The sequence below is a fragment of the Marmota flaviventris genome, chromosome 19, assembly GCF_047511675.1.
Source record: "Marmota flaviventris isolate mMarFla1 chromosome 19, mMarFla1.hap1, whole genome shotgun sequence".
NCBI classification, from domain to species: domain Eukaryota; kingdom Metazoa; phylum Chordata; class Mammalia; order Rodentia; family Sciuridae; genus Marmota; species Marmota flaviventris.
In genome coordinates, this window is record NC_092516.1 from 33,879,765 (window position 1) to 33,904,098 (window position 24,334).

The window sequence follows — 24,334 nt, forward strand, 5'->3', positions numbered from 1 at the left end:
TCACTCAGCCTTAAAAAGAATGAAATTATGGCATTTGCTGGTAAATGGATGGAGCTGAAGAATATTATGCTAAGTGAAATAAGCCAATCCCAAAGAACCAAAGGTCAAATATTTTCTCTGATATGCAGATGCTAATTCCCAATAAGGGGGTGTGTGGAGAATAGAGGTATTTTGGACTAGACAGAGAGGAGTGAAGGAAGGGGAAGGGTCATGAGGGTAGGATTGACAGTAGAATGAATGGGACATTATTACCCTATATGCAGATATGATTATATGACCAGTGTAACTCTACCTCATGTACAACCAGAAGAAAGAGAACTTATACTCCATTTATGTAAAATGTATTCTACTATCACGTGTAACTAATTAGTATAAAAAATGTAAAAAAAAAAAAGAGGATGAAATCTGCCTAACTGCATGCAGCATGTCTAGACCAGGTGGCCAGCAGAGATAGGAAATGCAAATTATGAGTTGAATTTGGGCCAAAATTATGGGGACTTTTAATTTGAACAGAATCTTCTCACACAGTCATGCATCATTTAACGCTCAGGATAAGGACTGAAAAATGTGCCCATAGGAAATCTGACTTTGGGGGGCGTCACAGAGTATACTTACAGAGGCTAAGTTGGCTCCTATATCAACAGGCGATACTATCGTGTGAGATCAATATCATATAGGTGGACCATCACTGACCAAAACATTATCATGTGGCATGTGGGTGTACTTGAAGGCTGTCCACTACAAGGGAGAGTGTGAACTTCTGATTTGCTATGAGAGAACCCAAGCAGCTCTGATGCTTAAAGACATCATGGGGAAATCGAATAAGCGGAGCATCTATGCAATTGGTTTTCCACAGCAACATGACCTGCTTCCTGACAGCCAGGACCTGAGAGAGAGCTGCCAAGGAACTCATGGTCACTTGGAAGGCTGCTGGGTGCTCATTCAACTCTGAACATCCAGGGCTGCAAAACTAGGTGGACACTCACTCTCAGCTGACAACACAAATCAACCTGCATTTACTCCTGCTTGGAATGGGGTCATCAGAATCATGTAAGACATTAAAATGCAAAATAAAACTTCAAGCACAGCATGAATAACAAACATGATCTTGTTGATAAGGTCCAACAGTGGCAAAAGAAAGTCTTGCAGCTTAAATATGGAATCAACCCAATGCCCACTGAGGGATAAACAGAGGGACAAAAGATGTTATCTTCTCTTCTGCTATTCAGCCTTAAGAAAGAGGGAAATTCTGACCCCTTCTCCAGCAATGTAGGATCTTGAGGACAGTACACAAAGTGAAATGACCCAGACACAGTGGGACACATACTGTATGAGTTCACAGTCTTCAACACAGATGAGGTACCGAGGGTTTTCAATTTCATAGAGACAGAAAGTAGAATGGTGGTCAGTAGGAGCTGTAGAAGGAGAAGTAGGAATTAATGCTTCATTGGTAAAGAGTGTCTGTTTATGGTGATGGAAAAGCTCTCCAGATGAGTGATGCAGGTGGTTGCACAACAGAAATTTAAACTCATGCCCTACACGATGACGTTATGGCCAACGATGGAACCACATACATGAATTTGTCCCACAGTATGACAGCACAGTGAAATTGTAGCCATCTCAGTTGGTGTAAGAGCACTCTAGGATGTTTATACAATGATGAATCACCCTATAACACATTTTTAGGAATATATCTCCATTATTAAGTGAGACATGCATGTAATTGACACCACTCACCCTCTACACACCACAATGGGTAACATGGCAAGTTTTCTACACATTTAAACACATTTTGTGGACAGAAAGATAAAACATGGATTGAATGCCCAGCTGGAAAGCAAAAGGCTGAGTTAGGACGTTTGGAAGCAGCTTCCCAGTTCCACTGGGTGCTGGGTCACATCCCATGCACTTCCCATCTTCTCAGCAAATATTATTCTCTGTCTTCAATGGGAAAATCTCCCATTTGTTTCTTCTTTCTACATGTGAGACTTTCCATAGGGTGCATGGGTGATAATGAAATATGCAGGTCAAGAGCAATGTCTGTGCTCCCAAATATGCTATGTAACTGAGAGAGATTGATTGGAACTGAGAGGCTAACCTGAGGTGATCCATAGACTCCCAGAAAGTGTAGACACTCTGGGAAAACCATGAGCATGGGTACAATTTCCTATGATTTTATGACCTCAAAAGGAATCCTTGTGTCAAACATGCCTAAGTGCAGAGTGTGTGTCCCCTTAACAGATTTCTGAAAACAGTGAAGACCAGTGGCACTTAGCAGATTAGATTTGCTAAACTGAGTGTTTCCTTTTAGGGTTTTCAAGTGATAATTCAGTGTATGTGGGTTCTTTTGTACATACTGAGCTCCTTCTTGGGAGGTCATGTCATTTCTGCCCTCCTCCTTCTTCCTTGCCATACTCCTTAATCTCCCACTGCACTGAACTCTGCAATGGAAATGCCCAGAGGTTGGGTATCTAACATGTGTTGAGAATGGAGAGAAGAATTCGTGTCTAGACAGAGTGAAAAAGGGGTCAGAGACAAAGTGGACAGAGTTTGGATCAGTCACAGCAGAGACTATCTCCTCTAGAACTCTAGGACAGGTGCACATACCAGTCTGACAGTTGCAGGTGTTTTCCTTCAAACTGGTTGCCAGGTTGGAATGAGTGATGACATCAGAGGCTTCCAACCTTCCTGATTGGAAGGGACAGACTCTGTTGACCACTGGCAGTGCAGTGGGCAACAGTTTGTTCTCAGTACTGTTCTTCACCTGGTTTCTCCCGTTTGGAGAAGAGCGAACAGACTCCTATTCAACCAAATTCTGGAAGAAAGATTTATCTTAATAAGAACCTAGGTTTTGTAGAAGGAAGACAGAGTATTGGAGAACTTATGGAGGATCAACAAATCTCCCAGTCTGAGCAATCGCCTTCCCTGCCAAGCACCTCAGAATCCCACCTGGAGGTGGTGGTAGATGATGAGGTGGCAGGTCCATCAGGTGAGGGAGCTAGAGTGAGAACTGATTTGACATGATGACTGGTAAGGAGGAAGGGATAGAGCAGCCAGAAAGGTGGGAAGCCCACTTTTGAAGTTCAGAATAGGCCACGGGACAAGGAAGTCCACATGGATGGAAAATCTGCAGAGAAAGGAATTGGGCTAGAAGATGAGATCTAAGTTCAGGAAATGGGTACAGGGGATGTAAAAAGGGTCACTCCACCCATGAGAGAAAGTGTCCATAATGAGAAAGAGTTTTGAGGAACAGGGAGATGGGACAATGGTAAGGAGAAGACAGCTACCAGCCAAGCTAAGAAGGCAACAGTTGAAGGTCTGGGGTGTCGGAGGTGAACTGGTATCAGAGGATGAAAGGATGAGTTCCAAATACAGGAGCCTGACTCTGCTTCCTTTACTCAGGTCTGTGGGTAAAACCCTGCCTCCCATGTCGGTCCTCGAGGAAGAGAGAGTGGACCTCAGAATCTGAGGGAGACTCGGATGATGATCCCCCGGGGATTTTTGATTCAGTACCTTGGGTAGAATCTGGCCTCCTGCCTGAGACCACTGGCCTAAAGAGAAAGAGAGAGTCCTCCACTGAATCTGAGGATGAGCTGGAGGATCTGGAAAGTGAGCTATATCACCCCTGGGATGTGGAGTCACTGTGTGGCCTCAAAATGAAACTCAAAAAACGGCGCGTGAACTCGGTGCAACCAGAACACCATGAGGTTTTCAAGAGGCTTCTAGGTAGGGAGACACCCAGGTAGCGCCCTCCAATCCTGCTCTTTACACAAACAAGGAACTTACAGCCACTGCACTTTTCCAAAGAGCCCTGCTATCCCTGAGATCCCCATTCCTGGAGGACTCAGGACCCATGTACCCTGTGAAACTCTTAGATGATGGATGATTACATTACACCTGAAAAATGACCCTGCTTGGGATCACAGAGCTTGATTCCAATTAACCTCACTGATTGCAGACACTGTGGTTCTAATAGATTTCCTCCTCCCTGAGCGGTGCCTATCAAACTAGAAAATAACATAGAAACTCTAATTCTGAGGTGGTGCATTCTTGGGGGATGATGGGCCCTCGCGGTTTACTCCAAGTTCTTAGTCATACAGACGTCTATCTCTTACCCCAACCCTCACTCAGTTGTTTCCCTGGGGGGTTTCAGGGCAAAGCAGCTTTCCCAGGAATGTTCCTGTCCTTTTCCTATCCAACTGGGATATCGGGCTCTTTTGGGCTCTATTGCACTCCAATCCCACACCTTCTTCAGTGGAGGTCCTATTCTTCTCTCTGTTGTCTATCACCCATGAAGCCCCTTCTGGTTCCCAACTAACACCAGTGTTCTGTTCACAGAAGATCCTGTTGTCAAAAGATTCCTGGCCTGGGACAAGAATCTGAGAGTGTCTGACAAGGTGAGGTTGTTCTCTACTGGGCAGTGATCCTGCTCCAGCACAGCCTGGATGAGGAGGGATTTCTAGCCCACGGTCCTTCTGTCTCCATGTAGAACCAACAAGATGTGCCAAGTCCTGACCCTTTGTGACTTGTCAACATCTCTCTTCAGGGCCTAGCAGTTCCATGCAGTGAGGACAGGTGGACCTTGCTTCTGCTTGGGGTGTTGCATTCCTATCCTCCTCTCTCGGCTATTGTTACCTGAGATTTTGGGCGCCTCTCCTCTTTTATTTTTTTAAATATGTTTTAGTTGTAGATATACAGAATACCTTTATTTTTTATCTTTATGTGGTGCTGAGGATCGAATCCGATGCCTCACATGTGCTAGGCAAGCTCTCTACCACTGAGCCAAAACCCCAGTGCTCAACAGCCTTTTTTCTGTGATGCTAGGGATTGAACCCAGGGCCTTGTGCATGCGAGGCTAGCAACCACTCTACAGAGTGAGCTATATCCCTATTGCTGGGGCTCCTCTCCTCTTTGCACTTCTTGGGACCCCCTGTTCTCCAGCTTACCCAAGACCCTCCTCACCCAGCTGACCTACATGCCTTTCCTCAAAAGGTCCCCTCAGAGCTGATCCTACAGAACACACTAAGTCTCTTCTTCCCCCAACTGCTCTGACTGTCTCAGGTCCTTCCCCAAACCAGCAGGTCTCCTTACGTGGTGAACTTCTCTCAGGGGCACTCTTCACCCCAGACTCCCATTCCTGTCCCCTCTTTCCTCCTCTTCCAGGATGTGACCTCTCTCTGTGTTTTTCTTCTCTCTCCATCAGTACCTCCTGTCTATGGTCATAGCTTATTTTAGCCGGGCTGGCCTCTTCTCCTGGCAGTACCAACGAATCCACTTCTTTCTGGCCCTGTGAGTATTGGGTCTCCTTCATCAATCAGGACTCACTACCTGGGAGGGTAGGAGGGGAGCAGAGGGGCACTAACCTTTCTTTTACTTTTAGCCTCTTTGTCCTGTTTGCTCCGTGTTCACGAGATCACAGCACTGTAGTATAGTTTGTTTTTCTTTTCCACACTTCCCGAGTCAAAGCAACACACAAGCTCCCTAAAGGCCAGTTGTTAAAGAGTCAAGGAAACCTAAAGCCCACCTGAGAGGAGTGGAGGAGAGCATGGGCACCTCCTGTCCCTGGCAGAGAGACTGGAGGTGCAGCCACATCTGACTGCTCTTCCTTCCTGTATCTATACCAACATTGCTCTGTTTTCTGCCTCTGGATTTCCAAGACAGATGCCCAATTCCCAGCCTGGCACAGGTCCAGTGTAGGGTGGTCCCCTCTGGTTCTTCATACAGGAGTCTTCTCACATTTGTGGCTTTCTACACACACCCTAAAAATTCTTCCAAGATGGGTCCAACCACCCCTTAGGACTGCCCCACAACTGTGTTGCTCAATGCTTTCTAGAAAAGAGCTGGAGTTCTTCAGAAGGTGTGTGTCTGGCAGAGTCCTCTGGACCAAGGCATGGTCCTCTATAACACTTAATAGGGCTGGTGCAGTCCTGTCTGAAGATGGTCCTCTGGGAGTCCGTTTTGGGAAGCTGACTCCAAGGGGAGGTCCTTCTTGGTTGTGCCTCTAAAGAGCAACCTGGTTTCTTTCCCCAGCTACCTGGCCAATGACATGGAGGAGGACAACCAGGCTCCTAAACAAGAAATCTTTCGTTTCCTCTATGGGAAGAGCTACGCCCAGCGTCCCCTGTTCCACAAACTGCGATATCAGTTCATCTGCTCCATGGACTGGAACACTCGGGTTTCCAAGGAGGAGTGTGAGGAGGTGGGTGGTGCTGTGTGTGCTTGTGGGGGGAGAGGGATGGGCTGACTGGAGCGACACAGGAAGGTGGGTGGCTGCAGGTGGGCTCTGGGGAGGAGAAAGCTCAGGAGGGAGGGAAGGACTTCCTGGGCAGTCCTCAGTTTTGCATTTAACCATGTTACTAAGTATTCTTGATGGATCCAAGCAGAAATATTACTAATGTTCAACCACTATTCTACTCAAATCAGGGACAATGATAAAGCTTGTCTCTTGATAAAATCAACTTTTCAAATTTGATGGGAAGGGACACCAAAAGGATTCTATCTGTCAAAGCATCTTTACAAATGCTTAATTTATTTATCTGATATAGGAAAATATGCTCGATTTTTATTGAAAAGAAATCTGAAAAAATGTGTCCCACATTTTATATAACATGATCCTGATAAGTGTCGTCCATGTGAGTAATAGCTGAAATAATGTTGTGATATCCGTATATAGCTACTTCATTTGTCACCAGGCTAAATAAATCTAATAATTACACCTTGCTATGTCACCTCCTTTGTAGCTGACAGAACTTAGTTAATAGAATCAAGCCTCTCAACATTGTAGTTTAGATATTTGTACACTGTTGAATCACAGTGACTAGAAAGTCCAAATCAAGGTGAAGTAATTTTAAGGAATGGGAAAATAAATTAACCATAACTTCAAACCCCTCAATATCCGGTAAAGTCATCAGCTTTGGTGGGGGCTCTTTTCCTTTCCAGATTCAAGCTTATGATCCGGAGCTCTGGGTGTGGGGCCGAGATCGCACCCTCATTGCCTAGAAGTCCTGGAACTATGGAGACCTGAGGGGAGGGACAAAACTCTGTATCCCTGGCTTGATGACAGAGTCAGTGATTGTCTATTCAGGATGCTCGAGGATCTAACTTCTTGATCCAGTCCTGTCCACCTCCACCCACAGCCACCCTCTGAAGATGGTGAAATAGCCTGAATCTCCAAGTCAGCTTCATGGTCTCAAACTCCAACCACACAGATGACTCCCTAGAGGTGTGCTGGGTGCTCTGAGGCTACTCAGCCAGACCTGAGAGAGAACCGTTTATCATTCAGAATGTGCTAGAAATCCTTAACCCACAGCAATTGGGCCCACATGTCAGCTCCGATGAATGGTTGATCTTGGTCTAAAGTGAATATCCTTTAGCCATGAATATCTCTCTCCTCCTGAAAATTTCTTTTTACCTCTCCTTAATTCATCTTGGGTCACTTATCCTTTAAGGATACCAAGCATGGAGATGATTTATTTACAGGATTTTCACAGTTTTAGTACATATGATAAATGTTGTTTATTTTGAACTATGTTTATTTTAAATAGTTTTGAGATAGATGTTGTTCAGAAAATTGTTGTTTTTTATTGGTTTTGTGATTAATGTTATAACACGTTTGTGTACATAATTATTTCTCTCAAGATTTTAATCTTTTTATCTATTACTTTTATACCTCAGTAGTATTATCCCATAGTCTTATAAATATAGTTTTTATTTGATGTTCAATCACCATTATTGTGACTACTGAGCTGCCAGTATTTAACTTGCCTTGATATGTTTTCTGTCATTTTAAAATATGTATCATTCGAGAGCACATGTGTTATGTGCTTGTGAAGAGCACAGCACAGTGCATTTGTGAAAAACTGAATAAAGTTGAAAATCTCCTTACCTTAATGATACATATGATCATGTCATTCCAGATTGGTTGTTTGCTGTCAAATGATACTGCTGTTTAAAGTGTTGTTTTTAATTGACCAAATTTGTAACCTGTGGGGGAGAAAACCACCTCAATTATTTTTCATGTAGCAGAACAACAGAGAAGGTTGTAGAGTAAGCGATATTTGCAGATAGGTTTTTAAATTTTCAACTAATTAACAGAGAAGGAATAACAGAAGCAGGCTATCACCATTTTACAACCTCCAATAAAAACCAAATCTCAGTAACAATCATTAGGGCTAATGTCATGGGAGGCAAGCAGACACAGCACAGCTGCTGAGGCAATGCAACAGGAAGCACATCCCCACGATGTCATACGGACAGGAAGTGCACCCTGAATCTGATCAAATCCTTCAGTACCATTTTCAAAGAACTACAAACAACCTAGGTGAGATAGATAATGTTCAATGGCACTATGGATATATATCCAGAAGGGGACAAGTTCTTCAGCACACATGACGTGGTTTCTTCAACAAATACAGAAGAGAGGGGAAAAATCTGTACGTTAAAAGACACAGGTACAGCCGGGCACAGTGGAGCACGTCTATAATCCCAGTGGCTCGGGAGGCTGAGGCAGGTGGATTGCGAGTTCAAAGCCAGCCTCAGCAAAAGTGAGGTGCTAAGCAACTCACTGAGACCTTGTCTCTAAATAAAATACAAAATAGGACTGGGGATGTGGATCAGTTGTCAAGTGCCCTTGAGTTCAGTCCTTGGAACCCATCTCCCTCCAAAAAACGACAGTTGCAAGGCAAATGCACCATATACAATGTAAGAAACTTGTTTTGGATCCTAATACAGACAAACCAATTGTAAAACATTTAGGAGACAGCTGGGGAAATGTGATTCTATTACTAGATATTAAGAAATTATTAAAAAGAATTAAAGCTGGGTGGCTGGGTGCAGTGGAGCATGTGCCTGCAATTCCAGTTACTCAAGAGACTGCAGCTGTAGGATCACAAGTCTGAGACCAGCCTGGTCAACTTGGTGAGACCCCATCTCAAAAAATAAAAAGGGCTGGGGATGTAGCTCAGTAGTAGAGTGCCCCTGGTTCAATCCCCAGTTCACCCCCCAAAACAAAACAAAACAAAACAAAATTACCAAGCCCTTTATCTTTTCTTCTTTCTTTTCTTTTTTTTTTTTTTAGAGTTTTACAGTTACATGGAAATCAGTTTCAGTTTGTGATCCCCCTTTTCTCAGCCCCTAACCCCTTTATCTTTTACTTATATTAGGGTTATTTACAGATAAAATGATATGCTCTCTCAGATTTGCTTCCAAGTTAACTCAGCTGTGGGGGACGTGGGAAGTAGGGTGAAGGTACATAAAAAGATGAGCCATATGTTGATAGATTATTGTACTGAAGCTAATTAAATAGAAGCTCACACAATGAACTCTCTCTACATGAATTTTTGGGATGAGGTTTCAGGCCCACCTTAAACTCCTAGGCTCAAGTAACCCCCCACTTGCCTCAGCCTCGTGGTAGCTGGGACAACAGGCACATACCACTGCACCAGCTATGCTCCCTACTCTGAGTTTTTAATTTTATTTAAAAAATTGTAGGGGCTGGAGTGTAGCTCAGTGGTAGAGCACTTGCCTACTACATCTAGGCCCTGGGTTCCATCCCTAGCACTGGGAGGGGGGGAAAATAAAGGATCTTTTATCTCTTCACTTTTCTATATTTTCCCAATTTTCTATAATTAGGCACAAGGCCCTTTTTTATTCTCTTATTTTTTATTCTTAATTTGTCTTTTTTTTTTTTTTTAACTGTGGTACAATTAAAAAAAATAATCAGGGTGAAAGGTTACAGAGGACAGTCCAATCAGAATAATGAATCAGCAAAGAAAAATACTTTGCAAATTCATAAGAATGTCATTATTTATCCAGATCCATAGAATGTACACGTCCTAGAGACTCCCTAACACAAACTACGGATACTAGGTGACAGAGATGTGACAATGTAGGTTTATCAGAGGTGACAGGTGACAGCTGGGGGTGCTGACAATGGGGGAGGCTTGCAAGTGTGGGGGAGACAGGGACTTTCTGTACCTTTGCTCAATTCAGCTGTGAACCCAAATCTGCTCTAAAAAATAGTCTATTATAAAATGAATCTTGGATTTACATCATTTCAGCTCAGGAGGCTAAAGCGGGAGGATCAAGTTCAAAGTTAGCCTCAGCAATTTAGTGAGGCCCTAAGCAACGTAGTAAGACCCTGTCTCAAAAAAGGGCTGGGGATGTGACTCAGTGGTTAAGCACCTCTGGGTTCAATCCCTGGTTCCCCAAAAAGATAAGTGGACCAGACAGCTTGTGGGCAGCCCCTGTTAAGCGCTGGACAGCATGGCATTACCTTAACAGCCCTCGGGGCGGGGAGAAGGCATAGGCCCGGACTTGGGGGTAGGAGCTCCGGAGCATGATGGCCAACAGGGCAGCTGCTCCTGCGCCCAGGCTGTGCCCCACCACAACCAGCCGGTATTCCTGGAGGACGAAGAGCAGAGTGAGTAACTGCGAACAACAACACACGGCTAATGACAGGGGAAGGAAAGAACGAAACAGGATCTCACGGGAGCGATGCTGAATGCTTGGCTCAGAATCCCATCATTGATGAGTCGTCGGTAAATGTATCTGGCAGCCTGAGCAATGCCCTGAAACAGACAAGCAGGTCAGCACGGCTCACACACAGGACCCCACAGTGTGCACTCACTGCTGACTCCCTAATGACCTCCCCAAAGGGACCCGACCCAGTGGTCAGGGGCCCTACTGTTCTCTGCTGCCTTCCTGGCACCTGGGCCAGACCCTGGCATGAAACAGGTACTCACTACACACATAGTTTATTATAAAATGAATTAAAAAAATAATCAGGACGCCCCAGGTGTGGGAGGCCAACCTTACACGTGACTGAGTCACACTCCCCGGCTGGGTGCTGAGGTGCTCAGTCACAGAAATGTGGCAGAGCTTTCCCCACCCTTCTTGGGTCTGAGGGTCGGTGTCTTGTGCCTGGGTGTGTCTTGCTACAGCCCCATGAGTGAAGCTACGCTCACCTGTTCCTTTGTAATACAACCCCTTGCCCTGTGTTTTTTTTTTTTTTTTTAGAGAGAGAGAGAGAGAATTTTTTTAATATTTATTTTTTAGTTTTCGGCGGACACAACATCTTTGTTTGTATGTGGTATTGAGGATCGAACCCGGGCTGCACGCATGCCAGGCGAGCGCACTACTGCTTGAGCCACATCCCCAGCCCCGACCCCTTGCCCTGTTTAGGATAGAATCTTCCATGGAAGTGCCTTGTGTGTGTGTCCCCTTCTCTTATTGTACCTTTGGGTATGGCCTACCCAGATGTCAGTCAACCTGCTGACAGTGGACATCATGAAGATAGACTCAGCCCCCTGAAACCTGACCCCTTGCCTCATTTGAATAGCTTCTCCTCAGCGAGTGCTCTTGCTCTCTCTCTCTTTCTGCGGACCTTTAAGATCAGAGGAGCCATCACAGCGACCCCAAAGAAAAAGGTATTTGTGTCTCTTGTGTGGTTATTTTGCGCAGCCCAGTTAGCCCAGTCCAACTGGAGTGACCCCTGAGCCTTCTAGTCACGAGAACAGAAACCAGCACCCAGGAGCACCCTCCCACGCCTGCACATATACTTCTGCAGCTTCCACTGTGGCTGCCTGGTGCTTTGCTGTGCGGATCTGCTGCAGTTTACTTCAGCCAAGTTCCTGTGGTCGGTCAGATTTTGATCATAAATGACTGACCACTTCTGAACAATGTTAAAGCTTACAATACAGTTATTTTTTAGTTTTATTTTTGGTACTGGGGATTGAACCCAGGGATGCTTAACCACTGAGCCACATCCCCAGTCCTTTTTATTTTTTATTTTGAGATAGGGTCTTGCTAAGCTGCTGAGGCAGGCTGAGACTGGGTCTCAGCCTTCTGAGTCACTGGGATCACAGGTGTGTCATGTCTAGCTACAATACAGTCCTTAACCAATGACACTGAGTATTCCCTGGCTCCACAAAGGCCAAAAAAAAAAAAAGTTCGTCAAAAGTGAGTTCTAGGAAGTTCAGGTTTGGGCTTAACTTCAAAGAATAAATTTTAAAACTTTCTAACAAATACAGCTATTTAGCTATTTTACATCAGAGGCTCCTTGAATTATGCAGTCCCAACAGAGGAGACAACCCCGCTGGCCAGTCCACTTGTGGACAGTTTCTCTGCCAGGCCCCAGACAAGAGGGCCTTGCCCTGTCCTTGTGTGGCTCACAGTCTATGAGGAGGAGGGAAGGGGATCTGTTATAAGATGGGAGACTGATTGTGATCATCTCTACAACAGCTGCAAATACGATTGCGTAATGTGCTAATTCTGCAAGCAGAACACCACACAGGATAGATCAATTGGAAGCTCTGACACTCTGTGCCCTTTCAGACAGGGTTTCCTGACCCCAACTCCAGACTGCCACATGGTTCCCTCTAGGCACTGTTTATCAGGTTCCTACCCTTGGCTAGTTCTGCACACAGAGCCAAAGAGACCCTGGCCCACGGTGGCTGCGGGTGAGCATCCCTGGCACGTGGTAACAAGGGAATGCCGAGATGGCTCCCAGAGGCACGGGGCTGGGCTCTGACCACTGAGGACAGCGGCAGGGCCAAGAGCAGAGAGTAGGCCTGGGGCAGCGGTGCCCCAGCCGGAATACGAACTATACTGGAGATGGCAACTGGTGTGAGGCAGAGGCCTCTGCTTGGGGTCACAGAAAGCCTTTCTCTGAAAAGAGCCCATGAGTTCTGAAGGCCTCCTGGGCTCCCTGAGGTGTTCAAAGTTCTTTACACACACAATAACAGTTAAACTGCAGTCTTTTGTGAATTGATGTACAAAAGGACAGCTAAAGGTTAAAGAAAAAATTCCCACTGGGAGTGTCGCTCCGGGGCAGAGTGCTTGCCCAGCCCGCTTGAGGCCCGGGGCAGAGTGCTTGCCCAGCCCGCTTGAGGCCCGGGTTCAGTGCACAGCCCACACTCACACTCATACTCGTCGATTTTAAAGTGATGACTACAGAAGTAGCACCTGTTCATACCAAGGATATAAAAGCAAGTCAAGTCCTTGCCTTCCTCTGACCTTTGGAAGTAAGTCATCCCAACTTTCCCTAAATGTTAACAAACTGCTCTGCAAACATCATGAGTCATCAGGGAAATGCCAACCAAAACTACAGTGAGATGCCGCTTCACACCCCCCAGGACAGCTATCATCAAAGCCTGCAAATAATAAGTGCTGACAAGGACGCAGAGAAAATGTAAAATGCTGCAGCCACTGTGGAGCTCACTTGTGCTTCCTCACCTTCAAACACAGGATCACCACACAACCCAGCAACTGTGCTCCGAGGTACCAACCCCAAGATTGAAATGAAAGGAGGAACTTGAACAGATGTTTGCATACCCATGTTCACAGCCATACTAGTCACAACAGCCAAAGGTGGACACACCTCAAGTGTCCACGGGCGGGTGAGTGAATTGAATACTCTTCATTTTGCCTCCAGAACAAAACGTTAGTTCTCCCTTAACCTTTCTGGCCATTTTCCTTTTCAATCTCTTCTGCTGGTTCCTCTCTCCTTCAAGTAATCATAAAGTTGGAGGGCCCCAGGGCTCAGTCTTTGGTCTTTTACTCTTTTTATCTGTGCTTGCTGCTTTGATGGTGAGTCTGCCTAGCTTCTTGGCTAATTTAATTGCCATCTATACAATGACACTTCTCAAACTTACATGACCAGTTCAGGCCTCTATTCTAAACTCCACACAGATACATATGTCCCATACCTGAAATACATACTCACCACACCTGAAATTCAATTGCTATTCCTGATCAAGCCTGTACCTTCTCTAACCTTCTGAACCACTCTGCAGTATTTGCCACAATCACCAAAGCAATAAGCAAGCCAGTATTTGCCACAATCACCAAATACTCTGGCTTATGTTCTAGTTTTCTCTTTCACTATAGGAAAGTCCACAGCCTGCTACAGAAGTATCAGTAATAGCATGACTTGGTTTCTCTAATTCCCAGCTGGGAACCGAGAATTTCCTTTCTTTCTATTTACACATTCTAGGAGAGGAGAAGCACATTTCTGAGAATGGACAAACAGCCTACCAAGAAATTTAAATGTGCATCCTTTGAAAAAACTGTCCCACTCACAAAAACACACCAGCACTAAAACGGTTTCCTTTAGAATCATCACCTCTGCGATAAGATAATATAACATGGTCCCGATCACATACTGAAACATCAGCAGGAAACAGGAACTCCATAGAATATACTTGATGCAGCTTTGTGGACATGATGTGGACCTAGCAATGATGTCTACTGCCTATCTTACCACTTTTAGGTGGCTATTAAGTTTTATACACTTGCCAAGAAAGGATTATGAAACAGGTAAAAACAATAGTTCCAGTTGATTTCATCTAAATGGGAAAAGAAAGACTCCATCATGTTCAGGGGCCATGTGGGACACTGATAAATTTCTGATATTTCTGAATGTTTTGGCTTCTCCATGTGAAACCATCCACAAGGACAGGAAGGGTCCTGCTGGTAGGAGATACTGTGTTGTCTTTCAGTTCTATTTGCTAGGTGTCCAGGGACCAGGCTCAGGGGTCTGGAAGGGCTAAAGGTGGTCAGGGCAGAGAAAGCCCAACTGCAGATGGGACACATGGAGACAGAAATGGACCTCCCTCAGCCAGAATGACCTATAACATGCCTGCCCAGCAGGTGATAGAAAGTAAAGCATGGCTTCCAGAAGCTCTGCCCATACTCCATGCAGGCATCTGAAGACTTGACTTGGGGCTACCATGGTGAGGACCCACAGGGCCCATAGTTTGTACACTGCATCACTTTGCCTCACTAAGTGGACCTAGCAATGATAACTTACTTATTTTTTAGAAAAATAAGACTGGTTTCATTTACTCTGGCGATGGGTCCATGTTTAATTATCCACCTGATATTTACCAATACAGTCATGTGGATTGGATAACAATAGGCATATCACCAGCACAATGCCTTCAAATCACTCTTAAGGAGAAGAGGGGGCAATGTGGAGAAGTCATCAATTCAGGAAAATTCAGGTAAGGAAAGAGTCTTATAAATACAAAGTACATGTAATAAGACCATACATACCTATGACTATAACGAAGTGAACTCATAGAATCTCTTTTCTAAACCAGAACAGTGCTTGTGGTAAAAATGTCCTAGGGACATGCACTTTATCAAAAACACACTTAAAATAAACATACTAAACTGGATGTGGTGGTAATGCCTGTAACGCTAGCAACTAGGGAGATTGCAGCAAGAGGATCTCAAGTCCGAGGCCAGCCTTAGCAACTTAATAAGACTCCATCTCAAAATAAAAACTAAAAAGGACTGGGATATAGCTCAATGGTAAAGCACCACTAGGGTCAATCCCCAGTAAATAAACAAACACACCATTTCATTTACACGTCTCCTCTATAGAGCTTATTTGAGTCTTTCCCACTAAGGGAGTCTTAAAGTGAGTTTAAGAAGGAATATTTCATTATTTTCAGAAGCCCAGTATTTAGGAGAGTACTTACATTTATGAATGAATAAATTAGTGATTACTTAATTAATAAGGAATACTAACTGAGGTAAGGAAGGCTATTCTGGGGTCAAAAAAGTTAAATGGGCCTTGTATATTAAAAGTCATCACCAAATGCAAGAGACTGAGGGAACAGGGCATGAAGAAACAGTCAAATGTTAATGCACCTTATTTTAACTCTCAATTTGCTTTTTTAAAAAATTGCTTATAACTTTGCCTTATGAGGGAAATAAACAGTATATGATGAAAAAATTAGAGTTGTTTTTAATGCCCACAACATGCTGCTGGAAAACAGCATTCTCATGAATGTTCCAAACTGAGTTTTTTATTTGATGATGGCTTTCAATCATTTGCCTGAGTTCACTTTTATCCACAAAAGGAGAAATTTTATCCACAAAAGAAAAAATTTCACTGTTCCTACTCTGGCATAAAACAAAAAAAGTTTTACAATGAATAACTTTGATAAATGGGTTTCAATAAACCTAGATAAACTATTGTTAGAAACAATCAGAACTGTAGCATTTAAGGGCTTTAGGTCAGTTTTATAGGACAAGGGTACAATGTAATGTCTGCTTAGCCAGGTAGGAATGCCTGTTGTCCAGCCACTTGGGAGGCTGAGCAGGAGGCTCCCTTGAGTCTAGGAACTCTTCATCAGCCTAGGAAAGACCATGAGACCCCATCTCAAAGAAAAAGTGCTTATTAGATATATTATTCCAGAAATAGTTTTGTAATAATAAAACTCAGGACCGAATTATGTTTTCACCAAAGCCAAAGCAATGGGCCTGAGGGTGAGGATAATTTTGTGAACTTCTCAATGGACAACTTCCTCAGAGTTGGATTTCGGTGCAGGCAATGCTGTCCTCCACTGCTGCAGGGAAGGAGCCTTCTCCTTACCTCTCTGAGACTCTTTCTGGGAGTGGCTGGGGAGGATAGGAGTTCAAGGTAAAGCACTGGAACTCCATTAAGTAAACAATGAGAGAAAATGCATATTCCTCAAGACCATAAAATGAAAAAGACCAAGAGGAATTCAACAAATGGCCTGTTAGCTTGGTTGCCTCTAAAGGTCAGTGATCTCATGTGCATCACTGGGAACCAGATGAGGAGAGAACAGCTAAACCCTCCCAAGGCCAAAGGACTGCAAACTGGGGTCTGCCCAACCAACAAGAGTGCTCTTGTACATCATGCCAAACATTCTCAGTTTTACAGACTCAAGAGTGAGTCCATCAGTATGCACCTACACCCCAACCAAGGAACATGTCACATGCAGCACTGAAAGGGAGGGAAGGTCAAGATTCCCAGAAATGAGAACCAGAGGACAAACCCCTCCCACTCCCACCACTAATGTCACCTGTTTAAGATCCTGCACTGGAACACTGAAGGATAGGATGCTCTGGATCTGGGAAGCCCATCCATGCAAGCTTTCTCATTCTGAGAAATGTTAAAAAAGGTGAAATACTCCATTTCTCAAAATGAAAATATTTCAGAATATATGGTAATGCTGGAAAATGAAATATAAAGACGATCAACTTGGAAGAAAATGTTTACCAACATGACCAAACTAGAAAAATTTAAAAATGCTCAAGAGTACTCAGTAAACAAGAAAAAAGCAAAATAAAGTAATTTCATAATAGAAAGATCTGCATGGATGTTATGAGTAGGCATTTTACATAAATGGGCAAGTCTGAAAAGGCTCCTGTACAGTTCCATGATTTGACAGTCCAGAAGGGACAACAACATAGAAACAGTAAAAAGATAAGTGGTTAACAGGAGTTGACGGTAGGACTAAGCAAGAGACAACATGGGGCATAGGATTTTAGGACACTGTAACTGCTCTGCATGAACCTGACGGTAGTCAGTGGATACCACATTATACATTTTGTCAAAATCTGAACCAGAAGCCTCTGGGATAACTGGGACTACAGGCCTGCACCACAGCACTGCACCTGGCTCATTTTAGGAAATAATAAAGTATTGATACTAAATCATCAGCTATAACAAATGTATAACCCCATTCATGATTAAGAAAAACATCAGCAGACTGACATACCTGGGTCCGGGTCATGGAAACACCGTCACATTCCCCATCTGGCACTTTAGTTGGAAACCCGAGCCCCCTTGTGCAGCGCCCCCAGAACCCCCTCATGGCATCCTTTACACATTTCAGCCTATTTGTTACATCCTTTTATCAGACGACTCACTTTCCCAATTAAAAGGTTTCAAATTCTATGAAGGATGAAACCCAAACCTGGTACAGCACTGTTAGATCTTTCGTCAGTCTCAGTATTTACCTTCATTCTTGGCTCTGGAAGTGAAACTTGTTACTGGTCCTCTGGAAGCCTTGCTCAGGGCACCCATGCAGTCTCCTAAACCCCTTGACTGACCTCTATGACTCCTCAAGCCGATCACACTACCACCACAGAAATTCCTCCTCATCCCCTGAGCCTTTCCCCTCAGTGAATAACAGAAATGGCACCTTGACAACACAATAAACATGACTTCTGCTTTGCCATCACTTCAGTTTCCCAGGCATTGAGTACAGACCCCTTTTACTGCTACCAGTTACTCTATGGATTGTTCCTCAAAGGAGCATCTGGGCTCCTCAAGGCTAAGAAGTGCCTCTTATAACCCCATCCCCAAAGCTGAAGTCAAGAGACAAAATACTAGATGAGGAAAAGGGCCAGAAAAGCAAGCCTAAGTAAGCAGGAAGCTGCCTTTGGAAATCCTTCAGGAAACAGAGGAGAGAAAAGTGTCTGTGGGGGCAGGACTGGTCTCCACAGCATCCAGCTGAGAAGCATCAGGCAATGACAGGAGCACCCAAAGACCACACTACATCCACACTGTAAGAAATGAAATGACTTTTCCGGCAAAGGAAGGAAGATACCAGGAAGTCAGATGGCTGACCCTGTGTGCTCCCTCAGTCTGGGACTGCTCTCCCCCTAAACCTTAGCCTCATGAGCTAATTCCTAGAAGACAGAAAGAAGCACACAGGAATGTCACATCCTACCCCCACCACTGAACAACACCCAGAACATCTGCAGCCCAAGCCTGCAACGTGTCCCCTCTCACTGACTCAAGGACCCCCCACCATCCAGCCGTGCACCCCTCTCCTACATGCATCAAAGGTTTTCCTTTTTTAGTGGATCATACCCTTTTTTATTCCTCCCATCAAAACAAAACAAAAATCCTATTTTGACCTCAACTCCTACTCTAGTTACTGGCCAATTTCTCTTTTCCCCCCAAAATTTTGGGTCCAAATTCCCCACTCAAAAAACAAAACAAAACAAAAAACAAACAAACAAACAAAAACCAGGAATATACCAAATCTACCACTCTCTCTTAAATCAAATCAGATCTAGCTAAACAAATCCTCAAGGAGTCAGAGGATCTCCCCAGAATTGAATCCCATGGCCAGTTCTGTCTTTAGGCTTAACTATGAATAGCATTTGACATAGTTGCTCCTCCACACTCAAACCTTTCATTTCCTTGGTTTCTGAAACCTCGTGCTCCCAGTTCTCACTCTTGCCCCACCCAGTCCCTCCTTCGGTAGCAGACTTTGCATGTGGGAGAGTCCTGGACTCACCCCCTTGTCTACCTCCCAACACAGTTTTCCATGCTGATTCCCAGTCCAGTCTGTCTCCTAAAGTCCCAACACATGTCCTGCACTCTTGCTATCACCACTTTACCTCATGTTAACAGAACCAATTAAAAATGGCTAAAACCTAATTTTCTCAAACCTGATTTTCCCACCATCTCTCCATTTCCAATTTAACAGAAACCTTGTTTTCCTAGTCACTCAGGGAGCCTCTGAAGAGCTTTCCACATGCACACAGCCTGATCAAATTAAAGTTTCAGGAGAAATTCTCAAGGCAGAAAGTGCATTTGAGCTAGTGAAGGAAAGAAGTAGAAGCAGAGAAAGGGAGTTTCTCCAAGAGTACAAAAACATCCTCCCGCAAAATGTGATAACAACGGTGGCAGGGAGAGAGTAAGGGGAAAGGATAAAAATCTTAGAATATGAAATTAACATGCTGGAACAACTGCACATGGCAACAGAGATGGAGAAATTTAAAGGATCCCATTTTTTTCTGGACAGGGTCACAGATTGGACAATGCCTCAATGAATAAGTAGGGGCAAGAATAGGAGACATAGGTGGGCAGGGGGCAAAATTGATGATTTGGGGATCCACTGCATCTATAAGCTTGAGGTACCCTCTGGACACACCCCTTGGAGATTCTCTAAAGGCAACTGGACAGAGGCATCTGATCCCCTTGGGGAAGCAACATGGACTCAAGGTTAAAGCACTGGACGGTGAGATTAGACAGGAGTAAGGAGAGTCATGAGCTATAGGCAAAAGAAAAATATGTGAAGAGAGCAGGAGAACTCCTCAGATTCAAAAAGAGGGCAACAAAAGAAATGGAATAAAAAATAACAGGGGAGACTGCAGAGTGTCTAAGACAACGATGGGCTATTAGCCCTGGGTGTGCATGTTAGAAATACCCAGTGTACATTAGGTCACTGGCAACCTTCACCAGAACAGGATGAGGGAAGTGTCAGGCACAGAATGGAGACCGTGGGAGGCAGGATAAAATGGGAATGGGAAATGAGGACACCTCTGCCAGGGATTTCTACTGCATTGTCTGCTGTGCAACCCAGACCAACCTGCAGAAAGAACTGCTTAGACTCACTTAAGGGTGAAGCCATTCCTCCAGCTAATCCAGGCTTTATCCCTGCATGGAGCAAAATGTCCATATGGCAAAGTTTTAGTCACCAGAAAGATCGTGTGTGCTGAGTCCTTCCTGGGCACTATGCTGTCTGCTCACATGACAGAAAAGTAAGGTATCAGTGGCAGCAGCTTACAGGTTATTATTTGGGAAGGCTATTCACAATTACATCAAAGAAATGTTTAAAATCCACGAGAAAGGAAACATATCATTTATGGTCAATGTAAGTCAAGGAATGTACGATATTTATACTTTTTTGCCAAAAATAGGAGACATACATGTACTATGGTTTTAAGAACTCTTTAGGGATCATGCTATTTATACATATGAATATAGAAAATCTGCTGAGTGCTGATTGCTACCATTTTGATTATATCTTGACTCTTTCTATTTTCATGTTTTGAAGTTGGAACTCTTATTGCCTCAGGACAGAATAAACACATGAACAGAAAAACTCACCAGGGATTTACTCATGTTCTGCTGCTCTCGGAAAAATATGGAGAATTGTGAAAGCAGAGGCGGATCTGGGAAAGAAAAATGCAAGCAGCGTCATTATAAGTTATCTGACCTGTCACAGCAGGAATCTCCTGCATAAAAACCTACCCAGAAAGTTCTGAGGACACAATATGGAAGACTGTCTCATTAGGCCTTTTCAGAAGGGATTGGAAAATACTCAGGATGGTGCCTACCTATATGTTCGCAACCCACACATAATTAGAGGTGAATAAGTGTGAATTAACGTCAAATTTAATTGAAATAATGTGTTATCCTTAAATGTAAGCTAAAAAAAAAAAGGAATTCTGCTACAGAAAACTCATTTACTTTCTTACTTTTCAAACTACTGAAGATCAGAAAATTCATGAAATTCTCTGACTTACAGTCACCATGGTTGGGACTTTAATCATACAAATGTGAGTGGCCTGCTCAAAAAGATATCCTATTAAGAAATGTAGTAACTTATATGTAATACAGTAGAAGGAACCAGGCCTAGAAGTGCCTAAAAACACCTGGGTAACCTTTGTCAAATCATCCACCATGTCCTCCTCTATCAAACGAGGCAGTAAAAGGCTTTCCTGGATCCACACTGCATGACTCGACAAAGGCAGAACTAAGAGGCAAACGGTAAGGAACAGTGTTGCTGATGGACCTTTAGAGACATCTGGAGCACTACGAGGAGGAGGAGGAAAGGGAGTCGGGGTGGAGAAAGGACTACAGCCAGAAATCCCAGATGAGGCCGGTGTCCACTCCTCCTCAGGTACACTGTCCTCAAAGACCCACCCACCGAGCGTCTTGTCCCTCCTAGAGCTGCACAGCATCGACCCCGGGCGCGGGCGGTTCCCGTGGGTCTCTGCAGCTCCGGGATGTCCGCCCTCGCCCTCGCCAGGCCTTTCTGCTACTAAGGAGTCGGGGCTGGACCTAACGCACAACCTCGGGCCGCGCCTCCCTTCGGGACCCAGATCCGCCCCTTAGGACTCACCGTGCCGCGGAGCGCCGGCCCGGGTCGCGCAGCCCCTCTGCCGCCACTGCTGCTGCTTGATCCTCGGGCCCTCCGCCGCGAGCTCGGTCCTCGAGGTAGCGGTCAAGCCAGGGGGGACTCCGGGACACACAGCCTGCGCCCTTCGGCGATCACCCCACAGACTCCGCGGTCCTGGTCACCAGAGGCCCCAGACAGAAAACCAGGGCGGCGGTCACCTGGACGGACAGGAAGCCAGGGCGATGCCGCGGCGAGGCGCATGCGTGAACACGCACGCAGGGAGAACTGCACATGCGCAGGACGCTGCCGGAAGCCTGCGGAATCCCTGCTCGGACTCTATTTCCCAAAAGTCTGCGCGCCGCCGGACTTAGGGAATGATGCAAAGGTCTCTGCCTCGTCCTGCTGTTAAGAGGTGCTGTGCTAAGAGCCCTGGCCGCTGCAAACCCCGCGCTCGGTTTCGCATTTTTCTCCGGTCCCTTTCGGCTTCTAGCAGCCGGTTGTGTGGTTGGTCCCGGGAGCCCAGGTTCTCTCTTCCTCAGAGCCTTCGGTTGGGACCAATGTTCTGACAAACCGAAGAAGGGTGTGTCCTGCAGAAGTTTCTCAAAGGCTAGGCTACAGCAGTTGTCCAGCGATGCTCTCCAAGGAAGGGAAAGAAGACAGAAACCGTAGCTTTTCCAGATCGCACAAGTAATGTGCCCAAACTGCAAAAATACAGCGCACACCAACTGAAAGGAACCACCTGTGACTGTGCCTGTCCGAGAAGATCACGTTTAGAGTTAGGGACAAATGTCCATCCTCGAAAAGGAGACCATAAGCACAATGGGTTCTCACTATTTTGGGCTGAAATAATGCAACAGTTCTCTGGCCTAATTGGTTCTTAAAAGCTGGTGGGGGAAATAGTAAAAACAAAATCTGCCAACCCAGAAACTCCTCTGCACAAATGCAGAAAGTGAAGACAACCGTTTTTATCCCGAGGAAGCATTGAGCCAGACTGTGATGCGCATCCTAGGCGAACCACTAAGGAGACTGCAGGAGGACGCCTCGCCTTTCTAATACCAAGCAGGGACCCTCCAGCCCGCGCACCCGGGCTCAGGATAAACTGCAGCTGGTCCTGGGTGAAAGCACTTGACGCACCGTGGGCTCGCCATTCTCACAGGACTCATCCTGAGTTCATCTGGTAATCGAGGTGGTCGTCCGAGCTCTTGCCTTTATCCCAACGAAAAGCAAAACTTCTCACATCTCTATGACAAGCAGGTAGATATAGCTCAGAGTAGGGTGCCTGCACCAAACTCCCAAGGTGACAGGGACATAGAGACGCTGTCTTCCTCAAGGTTTACATCTTAGAGAGATGACTCAGGCTTAGAAATGCATTCCTGGCTGGAATGCTGGCAAGCAGCTTATACCACTTTTTTAAAGATTTAGATGTGAATCAAAGGGAGACAGGAAATATTTCTAGGACTAGTTCTCTAAAGGAGAACCTCTGCAAAGGGAGGAGAGAGACAATCTCTACTTTTTGTCAACAAGCACAATGTAATCTTTTATTTCTTATTTATTAAGTTCTTTATTTACAATGCTGAGGATGGAACCCAGCTCAGCCAGCACTCTACCACTGAGCCACGCCCCCAGTCCCATCTTAAAAAAAAACCCATAAGATGCTAATAACAATGTCCAAGAATATGGTAAAATTAAAGGTGTTAATAAAAATAATAACATACTCAGGATAACCAACACAATATATTTTAATATAAAGATGCACTTTCACAAGAATATCTAAATAATAAATCCATTTATGTCATAATTACAAACTACTCCAGAAGAGGTTTTAAAAAATATTACAACATAAAGTAATATTACATGCTCTTTAGATGGGGCAAAAAAATCAAATCCCACATACCCCACTAGGTTTTTATTAGAGAATGTCTTTATGGTGTTGGGTAAGTCAGGAACCTTTCTGTGATTTGCTTTCCTTTTTTACCTTAGAAACTTACAGTTGTAGGTTATTAAGTAGGCGATGATTGGTGTCACATTCTCCATACTCAGAGTTGCCACTGGCCATCTGGATAAGTGGGTTAAACCTTTGACCCCACTCCAGTGCCTTCTTGAGCCAAGAGAGCACACCTACACTCAGCACGCCAATGCAGGTGTGTCAGATGCTATAGAAACATAAGTCCTTGTTCAGGAGCTGGAATAGAGATCCACTTGGGATGAGCCAGCAGGGAACCAAGATGGGGCAACAGGTCAGGGTGAGGAATGGGAAAGAAAACCAGGCTCTGAAATGAGGATTTCCAGATGTGTGCTCTCATCTGGGAGAGAGTAGAGAGGGGCCACCTTGGAAGGAAGATGCAGAGCAGGTGAAGAGGGAAACCCCAGCAATAGACACACAATTCAGCTCCAGTTGTCACTTATTGCTGTGGGACTCACACAACTTTCTGAGTGCAGTTTCCTTGCCTAACAAAAGGAAATAATTTCTGATAATGAATCAGATTCCTTATTTCCCCCAGCATTCCCTCCAGACAAGGTTTAGCATTGTTGTTGTAAAAGGAGAGAGATTTACAAGGACCAACTCCATGATCACAGAGCAAGCAAAGAAGGTGAATTTGTAGCTGAGAGACAATAAATACATACAATATCTATCTTTATTTCTATTTCTG

At 44.7% G+C, this 24,334-nt stretch overlaps 1 protein-coding gene and 1 long non-coding RNA gene across 6 annotated transcripts in view; one reads left to right on the forward strand and one right to left on the reverse strand.

Moving 5' to 3' along the window:
• The window catches only part of LOC139702956 (caspase recruitment domain-containing protein 11), a 72,634-nt gene extending 50,692 nt beyond the window's left edge, over positions 1 to 21,942 (reverse strand). For 3 of the 5 annotated variants that reach the window (XM_071605738.1, XM_071605739.1, XM_071605736.1), the window contains exons 1-5: positions 21,687 to 21,936; positions 20,669 to 20,733; positions 10,488 to 10,568; positions 10,274 to 10,401; positions 7,886 to 7,983 (exon numbers count right to left, since the gene is read on the reverse strand). The gene's annotated coding sequence lies outside the window, so the exon portion shown is untranslated. Of the gene's footprint in view, positions 1 to 2,607; positions 2,749 to 7,885; positions 7,984 to 10,273; positions 10,402 to 10,487; positions 10,569 to 20,668; positions 20,734 to 21,686 lie in introns of those variants that run through there. The other 2 variants (XM_071605740.1, XM_071605737.1) reach the window with 2 other exon arrangements.
• LOC139702957 (uncharacterized) lies at positions 5,845 to 7,890 on the forward strand. The gene is made up of 2 exons (XR_011705526.1): positions 5,845 to 6,199; positions 6,940 to 7,890. It is a non-coding gene; the product is annotated as an uncharacterized lncRNA (long non-coding RNA).
• Positions 21,943 to 24,334: the final 2,392 nt, after the last annotated feature.